At 36.5% G+C, this 16,590-nt stretch overlaps 1 protein-coding gene across 2 annotated transcripts in view; it reads right to left on the bottom strand.

The window, feature by feature from the left end:
* CDK14 (cyclin dependent kinase 14) overlaps positions 1-16,590 on the bottom strand; it is a 210,777-nt gene that overhangs the window by 94,329 nt on the left and 99,858 nt on the right. The window lies entirely within an intron of this gene.

Below are 16,590 nucleotides of genomic sequence, written 5' to 3'. Positions count from 1 at the left end.
TAAGCTAAGAAAAAGCCAGTCAAGCTTCCACAATATGATCTTGAACATATGCCCACCATTTTCTAGGAGAACACTAGAAATCATTTTGAAGTCCTGACCCTCATTAATAAAGAACCATGGGAATTATGGAATGAAGTTAAATAAGTAATTAAGGATGTGTGTGAAAACAGATTACTGAGGAAAAAAAAGAAGCAAACTGGTTATCAGAAGAACCATAGAAACTGCCAAGAAGCCAAAGCCCAAAGGACAAAAATTTCAAAAAGGAATATAACAAAGAGTTTCAGGGAGATGTTGGAAGACACAAGAAGCAATAGGTTATAACCGTAAAGGACTAAAAGAAACACCAAAAGACAAATAGTAAGCAATTTAAAGGAGATCAAATGAAAATGGAAGAAATATATTGAAGTACTATACAGTGAGATATTAAAATATGTTACAATGATGCATTCTCTCCTTTCCTTTCCTTGCAGGCCTCTCCTCAGAAACAGGGGGCCTGGAGAATAAAAAACTGAGCATTTCTGCAAATGGCGTTGGGAAATCCACCCTCGCCTTTCCTTTCCTTGCAAACTCTGCCAGTTCCCATTTGCTGACACATCTCCGGGTGATTTTTCTTCTGGTGGGGTACCGAGTTAGCCCTGCATCCAGTTGCCCAGGTCAATTTGTTCTACGCCCACCTGGCCACGTGCACCCGGTGGCCCCCAGCCAGTCATATTCACGTTGCTCTGTGCAGATGGTCACCCCCACCCAGCTGCCCTGAGTTTTCTATGCTGAGCTGGCTGTACCTAGTTCTCCATGCCGACCTAGCCATGCCCACCTGGCTGTACTCAGATGTTCACGCCCATTCAGCCGCGCCCACCTGGCTTGTGAGTTTCTATTGCTGCTACAGATCTGATTAACATTCATACAGACCTACAAATGCAGGTGTCTATATTTATATAGTAATCATTTTGAACTGCAGGAACAAATGTTAATTTTCAAACTTATATCTACGACCTTCTTCTTCAGCATTCTTTCTTTATCTCTTACACATATTTCCAATGAAATATGCTCATAGCTCTTTCCTTAGCTATGATAAATCTGTATGTGACTTAGCTTTTCCATAGTTCTACCTAATTGGTTTCAGCTGTCATATCTAAAATGAAACGGATGGAAAGCCTGAGGCCTATGAATGAACAGGAAGCATTTGCAACTACATTCCCATCATGTCAAACCAGCAACATGAAAGAGCTCTCCCATTAAAACAAAAACAGTACTATTTGGCTTCTGGCAATGACATCATGAGGCAGACAGATTGGATTGTTTCACTGAGGCTGCAAGATTGCTACAAACCATTATTTTCTGCTAAAGAGATTGCACATACATTTATCATGTTCTGGATAGTCTACTGACTAAACTACTTCCCTATTGTCACCATTCTTAAGCAGACGAGGCAATGGAAAAAAGAATAAGAGAACTAAATATGAAACAGAAATAAATATGAAGTAAAAGTTCTGCATACAAAATCCAAAGGCAATATTTTTTATTTATTGTTATTAACAGTTTTGACATAACTAAAAGATAAAAACAAAAATATATAAAAAGTAAAAGGGAAAAAATATGGAAAAGAATACAATTCAAGAAAGAAAGAAAAAGACTTTTGTCATTTCACACAGTTACAAACTAACTTGTGGCAGGATGTCCTCAAGATACAACCATAATGGAACCATAATGGAACATGCCCATTATGGTTGCATGTCACAACAGTAGTTAGGTGAGTCACTTAACCACACACAGACACACACACACACACAACCTGGTCTTCCCAATGAATTGTTAAAGGAACGTGTGAGTTGCTAAGCAGAGCACAGGGTACTTTAGGGCAGCAAATATGATTCTTTTTGACTTCCGGTTTGCCGACATGGCCACTATGGATGCTTGGAGGATGGCTCTCGTCTTCCACATCTAGCTTCGCATCACTGGGGAGCCCTAAAAGGGCTGAAAAGTCAACCCGGACAGGCGACCAGCAAGAAGGGGCTTTCACAGAAACATGGGAGTGCAGCAACTCTCCTATCAGTGCCTGCGTTCCCTTCGAACCGGTGGACGAAAGACCTGCCATAACAATATGACTGGTCACTAGGCTGCAAACAGCTGAAGTCACACTTACCATCAGACAACATTAAAGCAGTGTGGAAGAGACTGGGTGGGATCTACCTCTCTTATATTCCAACTTTTTTCCCATCTAAATAAGCTGCTAAAGTATTTTTTCCCCTGTGGAGAGGGAAGGGGGATTTTAGCCCTCCATCCATAAACAGCGGCAATTGAATATACAGGGGAGATTTTTTTAAAAAAAAAGTTGAAAAAATAATTGGATCTCAACTAGAACTTTATTTTTTAATACTTGTGGATTAAAAGCTTTTGATTATCTACTTTTTACTTCCTATTTTTATTTGAAAGTTTGGCTTTTCTCTCCTAAAACAGAAGAAATAATTGAAAGGAATTTCCTAAACACTTGGGGGACATCTTGCATCTAAGCCTGAAAGTGCAATATGTCATTTTAAAGAAAAGAGACCTGACTGAAAGTTCAGAAAACAAGATAAGAGTAACCTTGAACACCAGCTGTGAGAGTTTTAGCTGTTTCTTATTCACTGAGGGGGAAAAAAAGAACTATAAAAGTTTTCAACTTAACTCATTACTATGGAAGACCAGGAACAGACTTTTACTATGGAAGAAATGCAAAAAGAAATTTCTGCTATGATGAAAATAACTTGCCAAACTTACCAATTCCTTTTTACAGCTGGTGATGAAATAAGAGCTTTTGGGGAAAAACTAGAAAGCGTCTTAGATAAGCAAACCCAAACTCTGACTACAACTAATAAACTATCTGTACAGAATACAACAGAAGAAATTGAACAATCAAATATTTTGACAGAAGATTTAACTACCCAACAAGTACAGATAAGAGAAAATTTGGGAAAAAAATCTGACAAAATGGATGGAGGGGAAAACTTGCTACATAAACCAGAAGGAATTTGAAGATCAAAATGAGAAACAGGTGGAAGTAAAGATAAGACAGTCCAGGACAACTATGCCAAGAGGACAAAATAATGAGAAGGTTTGGTAGTTCTGCCAAACCCCTCAATCCTCCAAAAATGGAGACTGGATGGTCACCTCACTATGATACAATAATACAAGAATTCTTTGATTATCCTGAAGCAAAGACATAGGAAATGACATGGCAAAGGAAAAAAGCCAGAATAAGACTGAAGAAGAATGGAGTGTGGACATATATCTAAGAGGCCTAAAATAGAATATATCTAAGTAGATAGGATCCATATCTTGAATATGAGATATTGTTATAATGTGAAGATAAAGAAAAATGTTGACTAATTGAAACTTATATGTATGAATATCAAGTTAAATTGAAATATTGAGTTGTTTATAAAGGTTAAATAAAAGTGATTAAGACATATATATGTTAAGAGTGATGTAACATAGGAGCTGTGACCAAGGGGGCCTTCTCCTGGGTTCGACTGGTGCGCCAACTACGACCTTATCTGGACCTGGATCCCTTAAGTACAGTCACCCATGCCCTTGTGACCTCTCGCCTAGACTACTGTAACGCTCTCTACATGGGGCTGCCCTTGAGATCCACTCGGAAGCTTCAACTGGTGCAAAGTGCAGCGGCACGGACACTTTTGGGGGCCTCCCGATACTCCCATATCACACCTCTCCTCCGTGAGCTGCACTGGCTTCCGGTTGCCTTCCAAGTGAAATTCAAGGTGCTAACAATGACATACAAAGCCCTACATGGCATGGGTCCGGACTACCTACGGGAGCACCTTCTGCCAATGTCAACACCCCACCGTCCTGTGCGCTCCCACAAAGAGGGCCTCCTCAGGGTGCCACCGCTCAAGGAATGTCGGCTGGTGGCCCCCAGGGGGAGGGCATTCTCAGTGGGTGCGCCAGCCCTCTGGAACTGCTTGCCAACCGAAATCCGGATGGCCCCCGACCTCCACACCTTCCGGCGCGACTTAAAAACTTACCTGTTCCAGCAGTCCGGCCTGGCCTGATAGCTCTAATTGGGGTCCCAGTTTGTTTTTACTATTGTTTTTCACTATTGTTCAATCTGTATACCTACCTTACTCTGTACACCGCCCCGAGTCCCTCGGGAGAAGGGCAGTTTATAAAAATAAATAAATAAATAAATAAATAAATAAATAAATAAACAAACATAATCAATATGTTTGGATGTAGAGATAAGAATAAAATTATAAGCCTAAATACGAGAGAGCAGACATAAAGAAGAAGAGAGAGGATGTACTAAATGCTAAAATGGGAGAAATCTTGGTTATTGAATCTATAATATGTGGAAATTACAATGAAAATAAGAATATTCTATTATATTATACTTATCTGTTGATATGGAAATGAAATAGATAAGATGTGTATCTGGAATACTAGGTGTCGGGGAGAATTGTAACAAAGGGAAGTGGGGTCATTCAGAAATTTGGAAATGATAAATTTCAAATGTTTAACTTAAATATTAATGCAAAATTAAAGCCAGGAAAATTTATGTTATTGATGATCTGTAGATGGAATTTTAAAATAAATAAAATATATAAAATTATTGACAAATGTAAGAAAACTACTAAATAACTAATGGATAGAATAAGAAGTATGTTAGTTTAGATAAGAGACAATATGTTTTAAAGGAAAAAAGAGGAAATATTGGCTGTAATAATTGGAGATTTGTAATAACATACATCTGCATGAAATGGAACTATTGTAACCCAGACACCACGTTGCTTTTCAAAGATATAATTGTAATATTAGAAAATTAATAAAAAGTTTAAAAAATATATGATTTGTTTTTATACATGCCTTATTTTATTGGATTATTGTATGCCTTTAATGATATGGATGGATGGATGGATAGATAGATAGATAGATAGATAGATAGATAGATAGATAGATAGATAGATAGACAGACAGACAGACACAAAATATTTACATTTTTTCTTTTTTCACAAGTCCTCCATACATGGTAAAATGTCCACATTGACACAATATTGACTAAAACTACTTTTATACATTTAAATCATGTCTACGATGTCATATAGTCGCAGCACATCATCCTGTAAAAATTCTCTCAAATTATAACACAATCTGAATTTCAGTCCCTTTAGTACATTGACTCCTACTATATTGCAGCCAAAATTCTTAGCCCATTCCATCATACTCTTTAATTTGTTCCCGTTTTGTTTCAAATTTCAACAAAGGTTTGTACATTCTTGCAATCAGATATTCATCCTTTGTAGAGTTCAAGCCAGTGTCCTACCTTATTCTGGCAAGAGCGATAGGATACATTAACATAGCCATCCTTCCATTTGAATGTTAGAAGGCAGCCATTACACACTAGACTGTTTCTTTTTCATAAATCAGCACCAGGTATTTTATGTTTTGGTATGTTCCATCAGAGGATAAAATCTTATGCCTGAAGGAACCATGACCAGGTGGCAGCCGCACAAAATCCTCCATCCCGGAGGGATTAATGCCAAGGTGGCTATTGAAATGACCTGTAATCCATGTCTGGTACTGTAGGTATAGCTTGAATCTTTTAGGTAATTTTATATATTTTAATCTACTTGGTATTTACAACTAAATGTTCAGATTGGGCACAGAAAGAAAAATAACTTTTCCATCAAGTTTAATGCTGCTGTAAAAATAGTCAAGCCATATCATACGATTTATTGTTGTGGGAAAAATAGGAGGAAGGAGTATTAGTTGTGCTCACTGCCTTGAGCTTCAGATAGATAGATAGGTAGGTAGGTAGGTAGGTAGATAGATAGATAGATAGATAGATAGATAGATAGATAGATAGATAGATAGATAGATAGATAGATAGATATACACACACATACATACAAACATACATGCATACATACATACACACACATTTACATGTATGGCAGAATTAAATTATAACAAGAACAAGTTACATTTATGTGTGTGCGTGTGTGCCTCTGTGAGAGTGTGTGTGTGTGTGTGTGTGTGTATCAAAATTAAATTATAACAAGAACAAGATAAATTTATTGGCCTTCCGTAACATCCTGCTGCTAATGCTTGGGGGAAAGCCAACTTTTAACAGGCCAGAGAGTTAGGGTCATCCAAGTTCCAGGAGAGAGTGTTTTTTTTTTATGGGATAAGCACAGCAGCAGAAAAGTTAATTATTCCTCAGTCCCACAAGATGGCACTGTTCGATAGAAGGGACCTGAAACATGCCCACCCTTTCAGATCTGATGGAACAGACCAAAACTCTCAAGAGATAGTCCCAGAAGTAACCTGGCCATGTAAAGCTTTAAAAATATTAACCAGCACCTTCAATTGTACCTGGAATCATATTGGAAGCCAGCTAGAGCTTATGCAAAAATAGAACTGCATAAGTAAGCTTTGAAACATTCAAAGCTGTGTCAGTTGGCACATTCTACACTAGCTGGTTTATAAATCCTTGCACAGCCCCTTCCTGCTCCCCCAGTCATTAAAATAGTTAATGCTGTAGAAGTATACTCCCACGTCCACAATAACTTCAAAGTAAATCTGATATTGAATTCAGTTCTAACTTGAAACCATTCCTAGTTTATTACTTAATGTGTGGCTTTGTACCTCATTCACACTTAGTTTCTTTGTATAGAATTATATCTAATTTAATGAATATTCCAATTAGAATAGATTCTCACTATTAATTCAGTTGATTAGTTTTTATTTCAGTCGTAATTTATATGCTGTTAGCTCTAGCTACTAATACATATTTTAGTTCATAGTTTAATAGTAGTTATTAGTTTTTAAGTGATGCATTTTAAATGGGAAAAAATGGGAAAAAAGTCTCTGACACATAATAAATTCCTCATTTATTTACTGGTATTGTGTTCCCTTTTCCTTTTTCTTGCTTTTTGTCGCTGTTTATATTCTTAGAGAAAGATACATATAATAAAAGAAATAAGAAAACTAATAAAATTCATTTATCTTAAAAGATATTACCAGACTCTCTCATTCTTGGCAAACAGCCAAGACAGCTCTTTTCCTACAATGTTTTTAGAAAGAAAACATTATAATAAATATACATTTAGTGTTTTCTATCAATACAAGCCAAAATTTGATAACCCCATTTTTTAAAAAAATATTTCATGTAATTGCTGACATATAGTAAATAAAAAGAAAATTTACATGCCAACAAAAATAATCTCCATTTTCTTATAGAAGCTACCAAACCTTACAGTTTTATTTAAAAAGGGGGGGGAACGTAATCCAGGAAACAGATTAAAGAATTGAGGCTTACAACAGCATGCAGGTTAAGTGACAGAGGAGTGAAGAAAGAAAAAAAGTGAACAGATTAAGGCTTTATAACTGTTAATATAGACAATTTAACTAATACTTCTTTAATGCAATGAAATCATTACACAGAGTTACTCTTGCAGAAATATAGAAAATAGAATTCCAAAGTTTCCAACTGCATGAAAATGTTCGGAATTGCAGCATCAAAACATTGGAAGGGGGCAATCAATGTTCCCCATTGGGGAAGACCTCACTGAAGTTTTCTTAGTAACTTGAATAGGAACTGAAAAAATTCATCATGCAATAAAGTTATAGAATGTGATTTTTTTTGTTCAAAAATGAAGCTACAAAAATGTCATGAATAAAGTTTCGACACAGTTTAAGTTGTTCTAGATGGAAAATATCATGCCTTTTATTGATATGTTATGCTATTTTTTCCTGGCTTTAATGTCAAGAAATGTTCAGGACATTATTACCAAAGCCTTGGTCTGGCATTTAATAAAAAATACCATTTCTGTCATTTCATATTATATTCAGAACAAATAGGATTAACATGCTTTTAAATTAACTGATTATGATAAGCAATAGAGGTCTGCTATTAATTGCAGAAGTATGAAACACTAAGGTATTTCTTATATCTGCATTCCATAATGAAACCCAAGGTTACCTAGATAATTTGTTTCATGAAACCCAAGGATACTTAGATAATTTACTTCTTATATGGTCCTACATTCAGTCTTAGATCAGAAAAAAAATCTGTTTGATTTTTTTTTTAAATGTTATTGGTACAATTTTATTTACATACAACATTGCTAAATAGAAACAATTTTTTTCCAAATTAATCATGGCTAAGGTTAAAGAATCAACAATCTTTCATCAATCTTTCATTTAGAAGAGAAGTCTGATCCAGCCAGCACAAATTGACTCACTCAAGATCACTTCTGTTCTTAAAATGTGGAGCTGTTAAAATGGTTTGCCTAATAACATAAATTAAATCTGCAGACCCATGATATGAATGGCTATTTGTTTATTTTTTTTAATGTTTTCTGGTATGAAAGATTTAGAAATACTATTGTCTAAGTAATATCCTATAATAAAGATATATATCTATTTAAAGATCCTCATATTTCAGGGACGAAGAGATATCCATCTCCCTATAAACAGCCAGACAACAGAATCAAATTCAGACAAGGAGATCATTCTTTTATCTGAATTTTTGTCATTTCATGGACAATAAGAGAATGGCATTCTCATCCATCAAAGAGTGACATTGATAAATGCATGGAAAGCGAGCCATCTGTTTGCATTATACTTCTACCAAATCCTTCAGCTACGCAGAACTGTCACATAAAATTGCTTGCTCTAATATAGCTATAGCAGGATCCAGTATAAAGCAAGTCTTTCTTAAGTTACTTTTATTATTTGTTTACTTACTTACTTCAGTTTCTATGCTGTTCCAATTCCTAACTCCGCTCAGTACCTCATAGTAAACCAAAATACATGCAAACATAAATAGAGGGGGGAGGGGAAATTACACAAGCATCCTAAGCACTACCACTGGTTAGACTGAGTAACTTTTAGTACTACAATGGTATTGCTACGTAAAGAAGTTAAGGAAAGTCTGAATGTCAAGAGTTATGCTGTTCTAGACATAAAGGTGTACCTTACCCCAAAATGCTTTATAAAAGAAATTCATCAAAGCTTGCCATGCAAGTCCTGCTACAATCCTAAAGTACGGTATGCACATTTCTCAGTAATAGATGTGATTACCCCATATCTGAGATGAAAATTATCAATACAATGCCACTGACTTATATTGCTGCAGTTCTCTAGAAGTGCATAAAACTGGCACACTACCATAATTATGATGTTAATACAGTGATACTGACTTTTGGAATTTAACATTTCAGTCTCAGAGGACAGAAAAAATAGCAGCAGCATTCACAGGAAGATTAGACCATCAAGCCATATTTCATTCTCTTTCCTTCTTATTGTTACAAGACAAAGGAAAAATGAATAGACTATCTATCATGAACAGATCTCTATATGTGTTATCTCTGACTAGTACATTTAACAAAGAGCTATTAACTTAAAAATATATTTAATTTCAATTACTTGAATATTTAAATGACATATTTACATTCACTAAGAGAAAAAATAAAAAAGGGTGAAGGAAAGAGGTTTTTAATGGTAAAGCAAGCATCTTCTTCATCGCTGAAGCAAGAGTAAAGTTTTAACTTGATTTGTGAATCATACACACACACACACACACACAGAGAGAGAGAGAGAGAGAGAGAGAGAGAGAGAGAGAGAGAGAGAGAGAGAGAGAGAGAGAGAGAGAGAGAAATTGTATTTTTTCATGAATATTGCAAACTAGTTTTCAAAATTAAAAAAATCATAATGGAGAGCCCAACTGCCTATGTTCTCTTTTAATTTCTTATTAATACAAACATAACATTCAAGTATCAGTTACTGAGATAATCATCTTCATCATTTTAGCCATTGTTTATCCACTGAAGGATGAAGGCCTCTTCTGCATGTTTCCAACCAATACTGTCCTAAGCTTCCTTTAACCCAACTGGGCCCACAATACTTGCTGATGCCGTTGATCGGTCTTATTGTGATGCTTTTTATCAGGTGGGATCCATTCTATGACCACCTTGATCCACCTGCCATCAGTACTTCTTGCTATGTGGCCAGCCCATTTCCAATCATCATCATCATCATCACCCAGTGAGGCACTACCTTGACATGGTTGTGGGGCTTGTGTACTCTGAGGAAGATGAGAGCTATGCCAGAAGTTCAACCATACTGGACAGGTCTCACCAGAGGAGTCAGACAAAGAGTGTCTCTCCCATAAAAAATATGGTGAGACGTCAATTTCAGAATGCCGTACTGGCTCGGATATAGGCTGGGTTAACATGGTCTGCACTAGATGTTGGAGTTCCTAGATATCTGGTGAAAAATGGGTTACAGGACCCAGGACTGTTGGCTGAACAACCAGGGCCAGCAGCTGCAGAACTAGTGGAAGAAAAGATGTTTACCCATCGCAAATACACAGTGATTGAAAACAAAGAAATAATGATCTGTTATTACAGATCAAGTCCAACAAGAAGAGGATATCTAAAACGAATGCACCAGTTCTGGAAAGAACATTCAGAATCAGAAATAACAGAACAGAGACTAGCAGATCAATCACGATTTATAATACGAAATAAAGTATTCACAGAAACAGAATTGGATGAACTGCAAAGGTTTACCCAGGGCTAAGAAATCAAAGCTTTGACAGAAGTAATTCAGAATGTAGAAGCAAGCCAGGGGGAGTTGGCAGTAAGGAATCCAGCAGAGATATACAAGTGTTCTCATTTGGAAACCAGGCACCTCTTCCTCAGGAAGAACAAAGCCCTCTAAAGAAATAAAAGAATTGAAACAAAGAATAACTGAGCATCCAGAACAGCACAAAAACAACAGAATAAGGGTGCCTGTATTGAAGCTTATTCCAAACAAACAGCTAGCACAAGCATTAAAAGATGCAAATACTGCAATATCAAGTATAAGCACCAATTCACTGCAAGAAACAAACTAACTAATGTACAGTTGCAGCTGCAGTTATAACTGAATACCTGGGGTACAAAATCAACAAAGAAGAAAAACAAAAGAACAGTGCACCAAAAAAATGGAAGTTAGACTAGAAAATAAGATCAGCAAGTTAAGATCACATGCAAGCAAGCAAGCTAAGACAGAAAGAAAAGAAGCTGAAGAACAAGAAGACCAAAGAATACCTAATCAAGAAATACCACTAGATGGAGGAGAAATTGGAGAAACTGGAGGAGAGAATGGAAGAGAGGATGGAACAGAAGTTCAGCGTGATGAAGGTAGACATTTTGTCTTCAGTGCATAAAGTGGCGGAATGTGTGGAAGATTTAGATGAAAAAGTGGATGATTTGACCCAAAAGAATGCAATATTAGAAGTAAAAGTACGGGAGAATGAAAATTTAAGAGACAAAATGGAAAGGGAGTTAAGCCTTGCCCAATATTACCAGATGCAGTTTGCTGTTAGAATCAGAGGTTTAAAAGAGAATATTAAGGAAGATTTAAAGCAGCTGGTTTCTGAGGCTCTCGAAGTGGTATTGAACCAACCAGCATCTGAAATAAGAGCAGCTATGGATAAAGTGTTCCGTGTGAATTCATGGATTGCCAGACAGAGAAAGTTGCCTAGAGATGTGGTGGTTTACTTTGCAAAAAGAGAAATTAGAGATGAAGTTATACAAGCTGCCTATGATGCTAAAGTTGTGATTGCTGATCAAGAAGTCTTGGTTTTAAAAGAAATCCCTCCAAAGATTTTAAGGAGAAGGAAGGACTTTACATTTCTTGTGCAAGAGCTCAAGCAACGAGATATAAGGTTCAGATGGGAGATTCCAGACGGGCTGATGGTGATGCATGAAGGTAAAAGGTATCGGCTGATTACTGTGAAGCAAGCGCGTGATTTCTACAATAATGTTTTAAAAGCAACCCCATTAACACTTCTGGAAGCTGCAAAGGGATCTGGAGAAGGAGAACATCAAGAGGATGAAACAGAGGAAAATGGTGCTGGAGGAGATCAAGCTGTAACTTCTTTGGATGATCCTAGAGAGCAAAGGGTAACGCGTGCTGCTTTAAAACGAGCAAAGAAAATAAAAGAACAAGACCAGCAAAAGTCTTCAGAATCTTCACAACGTACTCATAGCCAAGCAGTGGGAGGAGCACGGCCTAAAGAAGATAGTCCTATCAAAGCTGTGCTCCAAGAGCTTTGGGAGGATATGCATGGCAACTAAATTCTTAACCTGGAACGTTAATGGACTAAATTCACCACAGAAGAGGAAGAAAGTTTTTCAATATTTAAAACAATTTAAGATAGATGTTATATGTTTGCAAGAAACGCATATTAGAGTTTTGGATCAAAAGTATTTATCGAACTCGAGGTTGGGTACGCAATTTGTTGCTTCTGCAGAGAACAAGAAAAATGGAGTGGTTGTTTATGTTAAAGGTGCCTTAACAGCAGACTTAATTGAAGCAGATAAGCATGGAAGATATGTTATGATTGAGCTGCTGTTAGAAGGTAAAAAGACGCTTTTAGTTGGATTATATGCACCTAATCAACAACAAGATGACTTTTTTAGTTTACTTCACACAAAGCTTACCCAGTTGGATTATAAATCTTTTATTTTTATGGGGGACTGGAATGGTGTTTTGGATGTACAGTTGGACAAGGCTGGAGTTTTCAAGCGCATTCCAAGTCATGCTAGATTGCCTAAATCTTTTTTTGAAATGAAGGATGACCTGGAATTGCGAGATATTTGGCGTGAGAGACATTTGCAGGAGAAGGATTATACTTTTTATTCTGATAGACATCAATCTTTTTCGAGGATTGATTTTATTTTGCTGACTAATTATTTTTTTTTGAGGACTAAAAAGGTGAAGATTTGTGCAAGAACTATCTCTGATCACAGTCCAGTTTGGTTAGAGATTGATAAGGAGAAAAGAGATAGGCGCTCGTGGCGCGTAAATGAGAATTTGTTTAGAAATCAGAGAAATGTGGAAGAATGCAAACAGCGGATGAAGGATTTTTTTGAGATTAACATGAATAAGGGTACCTCTATGGATATGGTTTGGGATGCTAGCAAGGCCTATATGAGAGGGGTGTTGATATATATGAATAATAAACATAGACGTGCAGTGGAAACTAGAAGGAAAGAACTGGAGAATGAAATAAAGGAAAAAGAAAAGGCTTTGATTTTGAACTCAGAGGATGTGAAGACCAAGGAGGCTATTAGACTGTTAAGAGGACAATTTGATAAATTAATGGCTGATCAAGTGGCGACCAATCTGCGGTTTGCTAGGCATAATACTTTTTGCAACGCTAATAAACCAGGCAGATGGTTAGCTTATAGATTGAGGAAAAAACAAAGGGCTTCTAATATAGATAAGATTGAGTATAAAGGAAGGGTTGTGTTTCAACAGAACCTTATTAAGGATGCTTTTGTGGATTTCTATTCGAAATTATATGCTAAAGAAGAAATTAATGAAAAAGATATTGATATATATTTGGAGAATGCTAGCATCCCGGTTCTTACGCAAGTACAAAAAGAGGGGATTAATCAACTGATTACAGAAGAAGAAATTTTCACAGCAATTAAGGAATTGAAGGTGGATAAAGCACCAGGTACGGATGGCTTGACTGCGGCCTATTACAAAAATTTGCAATTAGAGATGATAAAACCGTTAAAGGAACTGTTCCAGACAATCCAGAGGGGGGGGAAAGGTGCCACCGTCTTGGAGAACAGCTTTTATTTCTTTGATTCCGAAGGAAGACAAAGATGCTACTCAAGTTAAAAATTATAGACCGATATCGCTTTTAAATACAGATTACAAGATATTTGCTAAGGTTTTGGCTAATAGACTGATGAGGGTTCTGCAACAGGTGATTCATGGGGATCAAACGGGGTTTATTAGTGGTAGGCAAATGAAAAATAATGTGAGGCATATAGTTGATGTGTTAGAGTTTTTGGAAAGGAACAACCAGATCGCTGCGGTGCTAATTTTTTTAGATGCTGAAAAAGCTTTTGATCAATTGAATTGGAAATTTTTGTTGAAAGTTTTAGACAAAATGGATTTTGGGGAAAAATTTTTACAACCGATTAGGGCATTAATCAAAAACAAACTGCCCGAATTATAGTTAATAATAGCTTGACAGAAGCATGTAATATTGAGAAGGGCACAAGGCAAGGGTGTCCGTTATCGCCCTTGTTATTTGTGTTAACATTAGAGATATTATTGGTTAAAATTCGGAATTCGGAAAAAATTAAGGGGATTCAAATTGGAGATCAGGACTACAGATTGAGAGCATTCGCAGACGATCTGGTTGTTACAGTGACCCAGCCAGAGAACTCTGTTGTGGACCTGATGGAGATAATAACACAATATGGGAAGGTTTCTGGATTTAAAGTTAATACACAGAAAACCAAAATTTTGGCCAGAAATATGACAGTTTCGCAAAAGGCTCTCTTAGAAGGATTAACTGGATTTGAGATTGTTAAAAGGGTTAAATATTTGGGGGTGATTTTGTCGCCCTCTAATACAAAGCTATATAAAAATAATTATGAAAAACTATGGGGGGAAATTCAAAAAGAATTGGAGAGATGGGAAAAATTGCAATTGTCTTTGTTGGGACGGATTGCAGCAGTAAAAATGAATGTCCTGCCTAAATTTTTATTTTTATTTCAAATGATACCGATTCTTAAGAAAGATTCTAATTTGGAGGAATGGCAGCGAGGTATCAATAAATTTGTGTGGGCAGGGAAAAAGCCACGAGTTAAACTTAAGATTATGCAGGATACTCGTGAGAGAGGTGGCCTTAAATTGCCTAATTTTAAATTATATTATGAAGCTGCTGCATTAGTAGGAATAAGTGACTGGATTAATTTGACGCAAGGGAGGTTATTAAATCTTGAGGGCCATGATTTGTTGTTTGGCTGGCATGCATATTTGTTGTATGATAAGAAGGTAGACAACGTGTTTAGGGTGCATATTTTAAGACAGGCATTGCTGAGAGTTTGGAAGAAGTATAGACATAAGTTAAGTTGCAAGATACCATTGTGGGCAATTCCAAAACACGCAATAGAAAATATACATGCTGGCTTCAAACATGATGTGACTACGTACAAGGAGATCCTGTTTGGAAAGAAATGTTTGGTGTTTGAAATCATATAGCCTCTTGCGAGAAGAGAAGGTTGTTCAAAATTGGTTTCAATATACTCAGTTACGGGCCAGGTGGAAAGAAGACCAGAAAAATGGATTTACAATGACTGATGAAAATTTGATAAAGCAAATTAGAAATCAGGGACCAGCACATATCAAACGGATATATCTTGCATTGATAGAGATTGACTCAGAAACAGAGCTTGTTAAGGATTGTATGATAAAATGGGCCCAAAACATCCAGGAAGTTATCACAATGGACACGTGGGAAAAGATTTGGGTGAGGAACGTAAAATTTACTCAAGCTCAAAATCTAAGAGAGAACTTTTACAAAATGTTTTATAGATGGCATTTAGATCCTAAAAAGCTTGCAAGTATGTATCCGAATTATCAGCCTAAATGTTGGAGGTGCGGTGATGAAGATGCAACATATTTTCACATATGGTGGACATGTAAGAAGGTTAAGGCTTTTTGGATAAAAGTCTAGTGGAATATGCAGAAGATTTTTAAACAGAGGATAAAGTTTTGTCCGCAACTTTTTTTGTTGGGAATAATTGCAGACGCTACAGTTGTGGACACCAAGTTGATGTTGAACTTAATTACGGCAGCAAGATTTTTGATAGGCCAATATTGGAAGAAAGAGGAACTGCCGACCATAGAAGAGTGGACTTTAAAGGTTTCCGACCTGGCAGAGATGGCGAAGATTTCGGCCTATTTGAAAGATCATTCGCAAGAACGCTATATTATGGAATGGAGAAAATGGATTGAGTTTATCCAGAACAAGTATAGGGTTAAGAAGTTTTATGTAGCATTTGAATAAGTCTTCTTTCGTTTTTTTTTCTTTTCTTATTTTAGTTTCTTTTTATACATATTTAATATTACTAAGGCTTGTTTTATCCTATATAAGCTAGAGAGTGATGGATTTTAGAGTTTATAGTTGTTAGTATATGATTGTTTATGATTGCTTTATATATATATACCTTGTATTTAGCTCTGGGAAGTCGGGGGGGGAGGGGGGGAGGGGGGGAGGTAGGGGGGGGAGGAGGGAGGGGGAAGGGGGGATTCTTAAAGGAAAATTGTATTTTAAAACTTTTCAATAAAAAAAAAAGAAATACCACTTAGAAACAAGGAAGATCAAGGAAACACTGGAAATAACAAAGCAGCAAATAATAGCTATAGCCAGGAAAATCAGTAGATACGAAGCTCGAATTGCAAATTATAAGCAGAACTTCCAATTTCAATCTAACTAGAAACGTTTCTACCAATCCATCAATGGAGAAACTGCAATGAAGCAGTCAGTACCAGACAAGGAAGAAACAGTGCAGTTCTAGAAGCAGATATGGGATAACACAAAGAAATACAACAAGGATGCGGCTTGGTTAAAAGAGGTGGATGCAAATAAAACAGAAGTTGAAATGAAAAAACTAGTAATAACAACAAAAATGGTAGAAAAAAAAGCAAGGAAGATCTAAGAATTGGTCAGCACCAGGTGAACATGAACTGCATGGGTTTTGGTTGAAGCATCTGTTATATACCCACTCA

The sequence above is a fragment of the Vipera ursinii genome (assembly GCF_947247035.1).
Source record: "Vipera ursinii genome assembly, chromosome: Z".
NCBI lineage: Eukaryota > Metazoa > Chordata > Lepidosauria > Squamata > Viperidae > Vipera > Vipera ursinii.
Note: the sequence above shows the minus strand (reverse complement) of the source record. Positions and strands in the feature narration are given on the sequence as shown.